Below are 15,094 nucleotides of genomic sequence, written 5' to 3'. Positions count from 1 at the left end.
TTCACAATAGCAACCAAAAAGTATTAAATGCTTAGGAATAAATTTAACCAAGAATGGGACACACCTCTATGATGAAAATGACAGGGGCCAGCACTGTGGCATAGTGGATAAAGTCGCCACCTGCAGTGCTAGCATCTCAATGGGCACCAGTTTGAGTCCCAGCTGCTCCACTTCTGACTCAGCTCTCTGCTATAGCCTGGGAAAGAAGTAGAAGATGGCCCAAGTCCTTGGGCTCCTGCATTCACATGGAAGACCTGGAGGAAGCTCCAGGCTCCTGGCTTCGGATTGGCCCGTAGCAGCCATCTGGGGAGTGAACCATCAGATGGAGACCTCTCTTTCTGCCTTTCAAATAAATGTATAAATCTTTAAAAAAAAAAAATGGATACTAGTAATCTTTAAGAAATTTTTAAAATGAAAAACCATTAACAAAAGAAATTAAAGAAAGTCCCAAAATTGAAAGACTTCCCATGTTCATGGATGGAAGAATCAATATTATGCTCAAGCAACCCAAGGCAATTTCCAAACTCAACATAATCCTCATTAAAACACCAACAACATTTCTTTGCAAAGCTAGATGAAATTAACTAAAGTGCATATGGAAGTGCAAAAGTCCTTGAATAGCCAAAATAATCTCAAGCCAAAAGATCAAAGGTGAAGGCATAAAAATACTTGATTTAAAGACATACTATAAAGTTATAGTAATTAAAACAGCATATTACTGGCATACAAAGACACATAGGGCCAGTGCTGTGGTGCAGTGGGTTAAAGCCTCATCCTGCAGTGCTGACATCCCATATAGGTGCCAGTTTGAGTCCTGGCTGTTCTACTTCCAATTCAGCTCTCTGCTATGTCCTGGGAAAGCAGTAGAAGATGGCCCAAGTCCTTGGGCCCCTGCACCCGCATGAGAAACCCAGAAGAAGCTCCTGGCTCCTGGCTTCAGATCAGCTCAGCTTTGGCTGTAGCAGTCATTTGGGGAGTGGATAAGCAGAATGGAAGAACTCTCTCTCTGGCTCTACCTCTCTCTGTAACTCTTTCAAATAATTTTTTAAAAAATTTAAAAAAAAGAAAAAAGAAAAATAAAGACACATAGAGCATACATCCCAGAAAATAATTCACATATCTACAGACAACTGATTCCTGACAAATTTAGAAAAACATACTCTAGAGAAAGGATGGTCTCTTTAATAACTGTTGCTGGGAAAACAATAACTGTTGCTGAGTGTGCAAATGTAGAAACTTGAAGCTTGTTTCAACCTCTCATCTTGTACAAAAAGCAACTGAAAGTGGATCAAAGACTTAAATATAAGACTGGAAACTGAACTACAGAAAATATGAAAAACACCTCAATATATTGACACATGATGATTTTTTGGATGAGATCTGAAAGGCATAGACAACAAAAGTAAAACTAGATAAATGGGCTTATATCAAACTTAGAAGCTTCTGTGCAACAAAGGAAACAGTCAACAGAGTGAAGTAACAACAATGGAATGGAAGAAAACAGGTGCAAATGATTCATCTGATAAAGGGTTAATATCCAGGATATATAAGGAATTCAAAAAACTCAACCACAAAAACCCAGTTAAGAAATGGGCAAAGGGTCTGAACAGACGTTTTTCAAAACAGCCCTTGTCTCTACACTTGAAGAACAGTGTTTTGTTCTTTTTTCTCCTTCGTACTATTTCTTGAATTCTTTAGTTAGTGTAGGACTAATCTTTAAAATAAACTTAAAATTGATCTTCGTAAAAACTAAGAGTGGGAATAGGAGACAGAAGAGGAAGAAAGGTGGGGGTCTGGGCAGAAGAGAAGGTTGGATGTCTGTGTGTGTGTGTGTGTGTGTGTATATACATATATATATATAAATCTGTAAATATAAAATACATGAAATTTGTGTACCTCAAATAAAACCTAAAAAAGTTTAAAAATAATGAGACAAAATAAAATAATAAAAACTTAAAAAAAGAAATACAAATGGCCTACAAATTTATGAAAAAGTGTTCAATGTCATTAGCCATCAGGAAAATGTAAATCATAACTACAATGAGATATTAGCTCAGTCCAGCTAGAAGGGTTATTATCAAAAAGACAAAAAAATAAAATAAAAACTGCTAAGAAGGATGCAGACAAAATGGAACCCTTATATACTGTTGAATGAATCAATTAGAATATGATATATTTATATAACGAAATATTATTTAGCCATATAAAAATAAAATCCTGACATTTGCAGCAAAATGGATGGAACTGAGATCATTATGTTAAGTGAAATCAGCATGACGTGGAAGGACAAGTACCTCATGTTCTCTCTCACATGTGGGAGTTGGGAAGAAAGCCAGTCTGAATTTATAATAGTAGTTGCTAGAGGCTAGGAAGGACAGAGGATGAAGGGATAGAGGAGATTGGATAACACAGACAGAAGTAACAAGTTCCACAGTTCCCCACACATAGGGCAATCATAGTTCACAATAATACAATAAATACATCTCATGCATGGAGATGCTGACTGCCTGATTTGATGAAGTTGCACTATACACATGTGTTGAAAGATTAACTGTGCCTCACAAAGTATTTAAGTATTGCTTATTAATATTAAATTTTAAATAAAATAATAAAATTGAAATAATATTTATAATATTCAAATAAAACAGAAATTAAAATGTAAAATAAAATATATCAACCTCCAAAAGTTCATGGAAAATGTAATTAAAATTATGAGTTTATTTTGGTTGCAAAAAATTTATTTTCAAAATACTTGGAAAATGTGTATTATTCAAAAACTATGCATGGGCTTACAAAAACTTTTCTGCACCAAATTACACTTAATTCCATCTCCTCATGAACTTCTTGAAACAGCCTTATGTGCATGTCTGTGTAGTTATGTGTATTATCCAAATATAGTTATAATGAAAATGCACCTATTTTGTCCTGAGAAAACAGGACACTCTTTTCATAATTTACTCACAGCACAAGCTGGAGGGCTGTTTGCTTCTGACCCTCAGTGGCAGGAAAAATCCACTTCTAGCTTGTGTTCCGGCAATACATTCCTCAAAACAAGTAAAATCATATTTACACTGTAATTATTTTCACTTGCTTGTTAGATTTGTTCAGCGTATTTCACGTGCTCAGCACTGTTGAGTGTAAACTCAGGTCCCATAAGGCACAAGTTTAAAGCGATTTCCTGCTGTGAGGCTCCAGCTTACTCTATGTGGTTAGCAGAAAGACTTAGTAGCAATATGTTATCCTGCAAAAGAAATAGCATGAATCTGAATTTTGCCTTTGAAAAAGCAGCATGGTAGCTTTGGGATCCGCAAGGAGAGAAGGCCTATACTTCCGGGAATGGAGAGTGCCTACTCACACTTCCGGGAAAGAAAAGTCCTTGTCAAGGTCTCCATGGGTGCCTAAAGGCCAACCAGTGAGGAGCAGACCTGCCTTAACCTTTAACCCCCACGCCCTGTATCTATAAAAGGAGCCCTCCCAACCTCTGATGTGCGACTTCCCCAGTCCCCGCTCTGTTGGGACCGGGGAACCTTGCCTGGGGGCGGAATCCCAATAAAAGCTTATGAATTAATTGATTTGTCTGCCTTGGAAGATTTGTTATGCACCAGACACCTTGCACAGCAAATGTAATTTAATTTTTAAATTATTGACTCTCAGTTTTTAAGTGGTGATTCAGTGCCTAATGAATATCACTCTTGGAAAATAATCTACCTATATTGTTGAACACAGTGCCATTTACTAAGCTATCCCGTAACTGGCTTTTTGGTTAACACAGATTAATAACAGAAGTTTCATTTCTTGATATCTAGATATAAATATTTAATGTGAAATGCAAAATGATAAAATTAGAAAATTAAATTACAAAGATTCTGTTTAATGTTTATAAATATTATTGATGATTAGTGATAATGAAAATTTTCTGGTCATGTGCTGGGTTAGGGAAAATAACTGAAGAAAAGTGCTTTTAATTTACTCTGTTATAAAAATGCTTTTAAATTAATCATTGCTGTATATTCATATTCACTTATGATCTTTACTGTTAAAATGATCTCACAAAAAGACTGAAAGTGCATTTTGGTTTACTGAACGTTATAGTCTTCAAGTTTGCCTGTGTTCAAATTTATCCTCAATCTAGTCCCATACAGATTTGAGGCTTCTTGGAGAAGCATCCTAGGTCAAGATGAATTGTCACTATGATGGCAAGAACACCATTATGGTTGACCAAGATTCCTCATTTTCTGTGACAGAGTTTCAACTTTGAAACAACCAGTGTGAAAAAAGGAACTAAAGTTGGGGAGTGCTAGAAGATCTGTCAGTCTGCCTTTTAAAATGGATATATAAATAAATAAATCTGTTCTTAAAAAGTATGATGTATTTCTGCAGGTATTCTTCATCAAGTTGGGGAAGTTCCCCTCTATTCCTAGTTTGCTGAGGGTTTTTTTCTTTTTTATCATGAGTGGATTTTGGATTTTATCAAATATTTTTCTACATCTATTGATATGATCAGATTACTTTTCTTCTTTTGCTTGTTGATAAGAGGAATTGCATTTATTGATTTTTTTAATGTTGAGCCACTTTTTCACACCTGGTTGTTTAGTTTCAAAGACTTGTTTTCCTGTTTTCAATTTACTGATTTCATATATAATTTTTACTGTTTCTTTTCTTTTGTTTCCTTTAGATTTAAATTGCCCTTCTGCTTCAGGAAGTTTACATTATTGGCTTTGATTATATTTTCTTTTCCAATAGAGGCATTTAATGTTAAAAATCTCCATGTAAGCATTGCTTTTGCTGTATCTTACAAGGTTTAATAAGTTGTATTTTCATTTATTTTGACATGTTTTCATAGTTCTCTTGAGATTTCTTTGACATATAGCTATATAGCTCTAAATATTTAGAGATTATTTTCAGATATTTCTTGTGTTTATTTCTAGTTTAATTTCACTTTGTTCTAACAATATAATTGGTATGTTTCCCTGCTTTCAAATTTTTAAATATGTATTTATAAGCCAGAAAGTGGCCTATTTTGATAAATGTTCTTTCAAGTTTGAGTAGAATGTGTCTTCTGCTATTGCTTAATGGAGCATTCTGTAAATATTAACAGTAACAAGTCAATCTATATCAAGTTGATAGTACTGCTGAGGTGAAATATAGCCTTCTTCACTTTCTTTTTTTTAAAGATTTATTTATTTATTTTAAAGCAGAGAGACAAATAGAGAGATGTTCCACTTCCTGGTTCAAATACCCACTGGTTTTTTTTAAACTTTTATTTAGTAAATATAAATTTCCAAAGTACAGTTTATGAATTACAATGGCTTTTCCCCCCCATAACTTCCCTCCCACTCATACCACTCATGTCTCCTGCTCCCTCTCCCATTCCATTCACATAAAGATTCATTTTCAATTATCTTTATATACAGAAGACTGATTTAATATATATTAAGTAAAGATTTCATCAGTTTGCACCCACACAGAACATAAAGTGTAAAATACTGTTTCAGTACTAGTTATAGTATTAATTCACATTGGACAACACATTAAGGACAGAGATCCTACATGAGGAGTAAGTACACAGTGACTCCTGTTCTTGACTTAACAATTTGACACTCTTGTTTATGGCGTCAGTAATCCCCCTAGGCTCTAGTCATGAGTTGTCAAGGTTATGGAAGCCTTTTGAGTTTTCCGATTCGATCTTATTTAGACAAGGTCATAGTCAAAGTGGAAGTTCTCTCCTCCCTTCAGAGAAAGGTACCTCCTTCTTTGATGGTCTGTTCTTTCTACTGGGATCTCACTCACAGAGATCATTCATTTAGGTTTTTTTTTTTTTCCAGAGTGTCTTGGCTTTCCATGCCTAAAATACTCTCATGGGCTCTTCAGCCAGATCCGAATGCCTTAAGGGCTGTTTCTGAGGCCAGAGTGCTGTTTAGGACATCTGCCATTCTATGAGTCTGTGTATACCACTTCCCATGTTGGCTTGTTCTCTCCCTTTTTTATCCTATCAGTTAGTATTAGAAGACACTAGTCTTGTTTGTGTGATCCCTTTGACTGTTAGACCTATCAGTGTGATCAATTGTGAACTGAAGTTGATCACTTGGACTAGTGAGATGGCATTGGTACATGCAACCTTGATGGGATTGTATTGGAATCCCCTGGCACATTTCTAACTCCACCATTTGGGGCAAGTCTGATTGAGCATGTCCCAAATTGTACATCTCCTCCCTCTCTTATTCCCACTCTTACATTTAACAGGGATCACTTTTCAGTTAAATTTAAACACCTAAGAATAATTGTGTATTAATTATAGAGTTCAACCAATAGTATTAAGTAGAACAAAAAAATACTAAAAGGGATAAAGTATTAAATTGTACATCAACAGTCAGGACAAAGGCTGATCAAGTCACTGTTTCTCATAGTGTCCATTTCACTTCAACAGGTTTCCTTTTTTGTGCTTGGTTAGTTGTCACCGATCAGGGAGAACATATGATATTTGTCTCTTTGGGACTGGCTTAATTCACTCAGCATGATGTTTTCCAGATTCCTCCATTTTGTTGCAAATGACCAGATTTCATTGTTTTTTACTGCTGTGTAGTATTTTATAGAGTACATATCCCATAATTTCTTTATCCAGTCTACTGTTGATGGGCATTTGGGTTTATTCCAGGTCTTAGATATTGTGAATTGACCTGCAATAAACATTAAGGTGCAGACTGCTTTTTTGTTTGCCAATTTAATTTCCTTTGGGTAAATTCCAAGGAGTGGTATGGCTGGGTTGTATGATAGGGTTATATTCAGGTTTCTGAGGAATCTCCAGACTGACTTCCATAGTGGCTTTACCAGTTTGCATTCCCACCAACAGTGGGTTAGTGTCCGTTTTTCCCCACATCCTAGCCAGCATCTGTTGTTGTGATTTCTGTATGTGAGCCATTCTAACCAGGGTGATGTGAAACCTCATTGTGGTTTTGATTTGCATTTCCCTGATTGCTAGTGATCTTGAACATTTTTTCATCTGTCTCTTGGCCATTTGGATTTCCTCCTTTGTAAAATGTCTATTGAGGTTCCTTGGCCCATATCTTAAGTGGGTTGCTTGTCTTGATGTTGTGGAGTTTCTTTGTAGATTCTGGTTATTAATCCTTTATCTGTGGTGTAGTTTGCAAATATTTTTTCCCATTCTGTCAGTTGCCTCTTCACTTTCCTGACTGCTTCTTTTGTAGTACAGAAACTTCTCAATTTGATGAAACCCCAAATGTTCATTTTGGCTTTGACTGCTGTGCTTCCGGGGTCTTTTCCAAGAAGTCTTTGCTGGTACCTATATCCTGCAGGGTTTCTCCAATGTTCTCTAATAATTTGATGGTGTCAGGGCGTAGATTTAAGTCTTTAATCCATGTTGAGTGGATTTTTGTGTAAGGTGAAAGTAGGGGTCTTATTTCATGCTTCTGCATGTGGAAATCCAATTTTCCCAGCACCATTTATTGAATAGACTGTCCTTACTCCAGGAATTGGTTTTGGATCCTTGATCAAATATAAGTTGACTGTAGATGTTTGGATTGATTTCTGGTGTTTCTATTCCGTTCCATTGGTCTATCCATCTGTTTCTGTACCAGTACTATGCTGTTTTGATAACAACTGCCCTGTAGTATGTCCTGAAATCTGGTATTGTGATGCCTCCGGCTTTGTTTTTGTTGTACAAGATTGCTTTGGCTATTCGAGGTCTTCTGTGTCTCCATATGAATTTCAGCATAATTTTTTCCAGATCTGAGAAGAATGTCTTTGGTATTTTGATTGGTATCGCATTGAATCTGTAAATTGCTTTTGGGAGAATGGACATTTTGATGATATTGATTCTTCCAATCCATGAGCATGGAAGATTTCTCCATTTTTTGGTATCCTCTTCTATTTCTTTCTTTAAGATTTTGTAATTCTCATCATAGAGATCTTTAACGTCCTTGGTTAAGCTTATTCCAAGGTATTTGATTGTTTTTGTGGCTATTGCGAATGGGATTGATCTTAGCAGTTCTTCCTCAGCCGTGGCATTGCCTGTGTATAGAAAGGCTGTTGATTTTTGTGCATTGATTTTATATCCTGCTACTTTGCCAAACTCTTCTCTGAGTTCCAATAGTCTCTTAGTAGAGTTCTTTGGATCCCCTAAATAAAGAATCATATCATTTGCAAAGAGGGATAGTTTGAGTTCTTCCTTCCCAATTTGTATTCCTTTAATTTCTTTTTCTTGCCTAATAGCTCTGGTCAAATAGCCACTGTTATGCCCAGTTCATTTGTCCCCAAAGACCACCAAGGAGCCGATACTGCTGTAAAGCGCACAAGAGTTTTATTATAGGTCCGGGCCTAGACCTCAATCAACACCGATGCAACAGGTCTGAATTGAGAGCCTTGACCCTTCAGTTAACAAGGTTTTTATAGGGTTTTCAGAGACATTCTATATATTATGGTACCATTAGCAAATCATCTCATCCTGCGGGAAATTCAAAGGACATCTCTTAGAATTGATTAGTGCATCCAATGGTGGGAACGGACCTAGTAAAGGTGGTTGGATGGCTTTGGGGTTGATGCCTTTTAAATTGATTGGCTGAAGCATAGGGTCCGAGTTGCTGGGGTGTACGTGCCGAACTGTAGGATCTCGGGAAGCTATCCATTACCTTAATTGCCCTGAGAAGATATCCGGATCTCTAGGTATTTCTCTGCTATCTGCTAATTGACTGTTGCTAGGAGAGTTTACTACAAGGGGAGTTCATTTATTTACTTTTAGGAGCTTCTGGCTCAGGGTTCAGGGCCTGGTCAGCCCCGAGTTACAAGATGGAGGCCTAATTTAAAATAGTTACACCTTGATCCAGGCTCAGGTCTCACACCACAAGAACCAGGACTGGGCCAGGCGGTAACCAGGAGCCAGGAACTCCATCTAAGTCTCCCGTGTGGGGAGCAGGAACTTAAATACATAGGCTATCATCTGCCGCCTTCCCAGGCACATTAGCAGGGAGCTGGATTGAAAGCAGAAGAGCTGAGACTTAAACTGGCACTCCAGTGTGGGATGCAGGCATCACAAGAGGCAGCTTAACTCACCGTGCCACACATCCACCCGTCCTTATTGACTTTCTGCCTGCTTGATTTATCAGTTACTGAAGAAGATGTTAAAGTCTTTATAACAGTCAATTTGTCTATTTCTTCTTGCAATTCTACCAGTTTTTTTCTTGATGCTCTTAGTTGCATACATTGTAAACATTATATCATCTTGGAGAATTTATTTTTTTTAAAGATTTATTTTATTTATTTGAAAGTCAGAGTTACAGAGAGAGGTAGAGACAGAGAGAGAGGTCTTCTACCTGGGGTTCACTCCCCAGACGGCCGCAATGGCTGCAATGGCCAGAGCTGCCCCGATTCGAAGCCAGGAGCGAGGAGCATCTTCCAGGTCTCCCACTCAGGTGCAGGGACCCAAGGACTTGGGCCATCCTCTACTGCTTTCCCAGGCCATAGCAGAGAGCTGGATAAGAAGAGAAGCAGCTGGGACTCGAACTGGCGCCCACATGGGATGCTGGTGCTTCAGGCCAGGGCTTTAACCCGCTGCACCACAGCACCAGCCCCAGAATTGATGTTTTTGTCATTATAGTGCCTTTCGTTGTGATTGTTTTCATTGTTCTGAATTCTATTTTGTCTAAAATCAGTATAACTACTTCATCTTTCTTTTGAATCATGTTAGCATGGTATATGGTATATACCTATCTCTTTAAACTATATATGTCTTTATATTTAAAATGATTCCTTATGAGTAATGTGCATGTGGGTTTTGATATTTGTTTACTCTGACAATCTCTATCTTTTAATTAAATGTTTTAAAACATTTTACATTTAATATGATTATTTGTATAATTGGTTTATATCTATCATGTTTGTAACTGTTTTATAGTCACTGTATTCTTTGTTGCTTTCACCTCTTTTTTTTTTTTTTTTTGCTTTCTCTTATTTTATTTTAAAGATTTATTTATTTTTTTTGAAAGGCAGAGTGACATAGAGACTGACACAGACAGAGAGAGATCTTCCACCCATTGGTTCATTCCCCAAATGGCCACATTTCTGGCCTAATGTGGCAGTGACTCAACTAACGTGTCCACCTAGAAAAGGTATTATAATGGTTGCTACTCCCTTTTTTCTTTTATCCTTCTGAGGGGAAATGCAGATAGCAATCAGTTCTGTTCCAGATTCTACCCAATCCCCAGGTTCTAGGCAAAGAAACTCCCAGTTAGCAAGGATAACTGAGTGACTTCACAAGGAATTACACAATACCCAAACTAATGCAATAAGAAAGACAGCATGGGCCGGCGCCGTGGCTTAACAGGCTAATCCTCCGCCTTGCGGCGCCGGCACACCAGGTTCTAGTACTGGTTGGGGCGCCAGATTCTATCCAGGTTGCCCCTCTTCCAGGCCAGCTCTCTGCTATGGCCCAGGAGTGCAGTGGAGGATGGCCCAAGTCCTTGGGTCCTGCACCCGCATGGGAGACCAGGAGAAGCACCTGGCTCCTGGCTTCGGATCAGCGAGATGCACTGGCCGCAGTGACCATTGGAGGGTGAACCAACGGCAAAAAGGAAGACCTTTCTCTCTGTCTCTCTCTCTCACTATCCACTCTGCCTGTCAAAAAAAAAAAAAAAAAAAGACAGCATGAAAAGATGTGGTGGCAGTGGGATGATTGTCAACAGCTTTTTCTAATAGGGGGATAAGCAAATGAAAGGACAGAGGAGCCATCTTTGACTTAAGACTTTTGGTTTGTACAAATGGAAGAATGAAATGGAATTCATTTTTATTTTATTTTGTTTTTAGTTATGTTATAATTAATTGGACAATCAAAGATGAAACTATGCAGCTGGATATGTAAGTCTGAAATTCAGAGAACATAAGGCTAGATATCTGTGAATTTTAGAATTATCAGTGTATTGATGGCTCATAAAGCCATTGGGGCAGGAAGAAGACACAAAGGGAGGGAACGTAGGTCATTAGGTTATTAAGTAGCACAATTATTCTTGGCTGCAGTCTTTGGATTTCTAATTTTCACTTTTGAAGTAACACATAAATTAAAGAGATAAGTTTGAGACACTTTTAAAAAATAAATGCTATGAGATAGGAAGGTGAGTCAAGATAATATGCAAGCTTTCACAGTAGATACTTACTATATCCAAGAACATTTATTAAACATAGTAATGGATCATGTCAGAAAAATAAAATAGAATTTTCAATAGCTTATATTTCAATCAGAATTCTTTAGACTTTTCTGAAGGAACTAGACAGCCATAATTTAGTTAATATTAATTTGAGGAGCCAGTGTTGTGGTAGAGTGGGACAAGCTGCTGCTTAGGATACCCACATCCTATTTCAGTACCAGTTCTAGTCCTGGCTGATCCAGCTCTCTACAAATGCACCTAGGAGGACATCAGATATTGACCAAGTACTTGGATCTCAGACACCTACCTGGGAGACCTGGATGGATTTCTGAGTTCTTGGCTTCAGCATTGCCCAGTCCCACCATTGTGGGAATCTGGAGAGCCAACCAGTGGATACAAGATTGATCTTTCCCTATCTCCCCTCTTCTCTGTCACCTTGCCTTTCATATAAACAAAAAAAACTTTTAAAATATTAATTTGAAATACTCAGTAGCAAACCAGTATTTCTATTAAACACTATGGTACTGTCTGAACAGTACAATTTAACTACATTGCTTTTTAAAAAAAGATTTATTTTAAAAGCAGAGTCTCTCTCTCTCTCTCTCTCTCTCTCTCTCTCACACACACACACACACACACACAATCACACACACACACACATTCAGATCTTCCATCTGCTGGTTCACTCCTCCAAGTAACAACAGCCAGGGCTGGGATAGGCTGAAATCAGGAACCTGGAATTCCATTCATGTCTCTCATGTGGGTGACAGGGACCCAGTATTTGGGCCATCTTCTGCTGCCTCCTCAGGCACAGAAGCAGGAAGCTGGATAGGAAGCAGAGCAGTTGGGACTCAGAGCAGTGCTCTGATACAGGATGCCAGCATCATCTTAATCCACTGTGCCATAACACCAATCCCTGGCTACATCTTGATTTATATTAAATATTAATAAATGTGAAGCTTCTGCTTGCTTTCATACAACCCTTTCCCTGTCTAGTACACAGACACATGATCATTCAGTCTCTCCTAAAAAAATGTGAGCAACCCTTGCTAATACACCCAGGGAAGCAGTGGCTAGTGGCTGCTCTCTCTGTGTGACACTCTGCTTTTCGAATGAATAAAAATAATTTTAAAAATAAGACATTTTTTGAAGGGCAGAGCTACAAAGACAGAGGGAAAGAAAGAGAGACAGACAGACAGACACACACACACAGAAATCTTCCATCTGCTAGCTTACTCCCCAGATGGTTACATCAGCCAGGGCTGGGCCAGGCTGAAGCCAGGAGCCAGGAGCTTCATTTAGGTCTCCCTCATGGGTACAGGGACCCCAAGAACTTAGGCCATCTTCTGCTGCTTTCCCAGGTGCATCAGCAGGGAGCTGGATCAGAAGTGAAGCAGCCATTGCCCATCAGAGTTGCTAGCACTGCAGTGAACAAATTAATCTGCTGAGCTACAGCGCCAGCTCCAAAAATAAAATTTTAAAAATAAAATAAATAAAAAGAAGGTGAGCAATGCAGAATCTGTCCCTATATGGGAAGGACATGTTTTTGTTGTTTGTGTCACAATCCAGCAAGGACACCATGACTACAGACACAAATCAGGGCTTCTCATCTTAGAAACATGGCACCCTGCCCCCCATCCAAACTTCTCCCCTTTCATTTTGGGCTTTGCCTTTAATCATCCCCATGTACCCTCCACATTCTCACTTTTCATTCCTTATGTGCACCCCCATCCCCACCCCCACCCCCATTTTAGCACTAACAGCAGACACTTGAAACAGCATAAAAGGGAATGCCCCTCGCTGCAAGTGGGCACCAGTGAGGAATGTGCTCCTGGAATCACAACTGCCACAAGGGCTTCAGGAGTGTAAGACATCCGCATAGCGCAGAATCCCAGTTTAAACTAATTCAGAGATCACCATGACCTTGAGCGCTGGGTTGCTTTTTCAAAGCCACAGCAGACTCTACCAACTGCATGATGCATGTGGATCTCAATAAACTTCACTCAAAGTTGTTGCCTGAGTATCCTTTTCTACAACCCAAGAGATGCACTCTTGAAACAATTTCAAACCTACAGCTGACTTTTTTCCATTTTCAGAATCTTTTCATCGTTCTCCTGGTAAAATAAAACCATTCTTTCAGTAGTCAGACAAAAACATAACCTCCTTCTTTAATCTGTGTATTTTTACTTCATAATCAGGAAACTATAAAACCTGCACGTCAACTATCGAAATACAATATTGATAGCACAGGAGGAACGATTTTTTTATCTCCACTACTTCATACAATGAAAACACCTTCATTCATTTAGCCTCTTTAATTAAGGTGACACTCTTTGTCAACAATTCCACACACCAATATTTGCCCACTCCAAAGAGATACTGTAAAAAAATTTAATATTTCTGTGTTTGTTCCTATATTCTTCAGATCTGCTCCAGTAATTGGGGTTTATATTTGAGGGTTAATCAGACATTAGAGACATTAAAAACTTGCAATAAAGGAAGGCAACTAATAGAGTGTTCTTACTCAACAAAAAATGGTTTCTTCACAGTCTCAATGATAATTGGCCAAATTCTGGGCAAGCAGAGCAGAAGGACCATAAAATACTATCAAAATCCACAGTAACTTCACAATGCTTCACTCTTTTAAAAATGTCATATTTCAAAAATATTTGTACATATATATACATAGTATACACACACACAAAGGAAGAAAAAGAAAATTCACCTAACAAAAATATTACCAATATTCTTGAACTGCCCATTCTGTCTGCCTATCCTACCAAAAAAAGTAACCACTATCACAAATTCTGGGTGTTATTACTGTTAAAGAAAAAACCTTATCACTTCTACATATTTTCCTTAACCAATACATTAAAGTCTGCAATGCCAACTTCTCATGTGGATGCAGGTTCAAGTCCTGGCTGCTCCACAACTTTTATTTTTAAAGTGGTATAATGCAGCATATGTATGTCAGCTGCTTCTTTTTCTCATTCAATAATATAATTGTTTTCTAAAATGTATATGTTGTTGCATGCCAATTTATTTGTTTATTTTTGCCCTTGTACTTGGAATCTTTAAAAAGTTCATGGAAAATGTTCACTAGTGAAAAATTATCCATGTAGGCAGGCGCTGCAGCTCACTAGGCTAATCCTCCGCCTGCGGCGCCGGCACCCTGGGTTCTAGTCCCGGTTGGGGTGCCGGTTCTGTCCCAGTTGCTCCTCTTCCAGTCCAGCTCTCTGCTGTGGCCCGAGAAGGCAGTGGAGGATGGCCCAAGTGTTTGGGCCCTGCACCCGCATGGGAGACCAAGAGGAAGCACCTGGCTCCTGGCTTTAGATCCGCGCAGTGCGCCGGCCTTAGTGGCCATTTTGGGGGTGAACCAACGGAAGGAAGACCTTTCTCTCTGTCTCTCTCTCTCTCTCTCTCTCTCACTGTCTATCTGCCTGTCAAAAAAAATTATCCATGTATTTCAAAGTGTTTGTGGCAAAATAAATATATATTTTCATCTCATTGTTTCACAAGCTTGTTGAAGCGCCCTTATGCAACATTCCATTATTATACCAAAATTTTTCTATTCATTCTGTCAATGAACATTTGAGTTATTTCATGGTTTGTATGTTTTCCATTTTATTTATAATACATATATTTCTTTCATAATTAAAATCTTATTTGATCATCTGTAGACTTTATAGGCAATTTGCAAATAAGTCAATTTAATTTTTCTAAAGAATTACTCCATTTTTTGTTAAACAGACTAGTGACTATCAGCTTAAAATTTAGAGGCAAATTGTCCTTAACATATAAGGCATAGAGGCTGGTATTGTCAAATAGCAGGTTAAGCTGCCACCTATTGCCACCTAGGACACTAGCATTCCATATGGGCATCAGTTTGTGTCCTGGCTGTTCCACTTCCAATCCAGTCCCCTATAATGCACTTGGGAAAG

This window comes from Lepus europaeus, chromosome 5 (assembly GCF_033115175.1).
Source record: "Lepus europaeus isolate LE1 chromosome 5, mLepTim1.pri, whole genome shotgun sequence".
In the NCBI taxonomy this organism is placed as follows: domain Eukaryota; kingdom Metazoa; phylum Chordata; class Mammalia; order Lagomorpha; family Leporidae; genus Lepus; species Lepus europaeus.
This window is presented reverse-complemented; position numbering follows the sequence as displayed.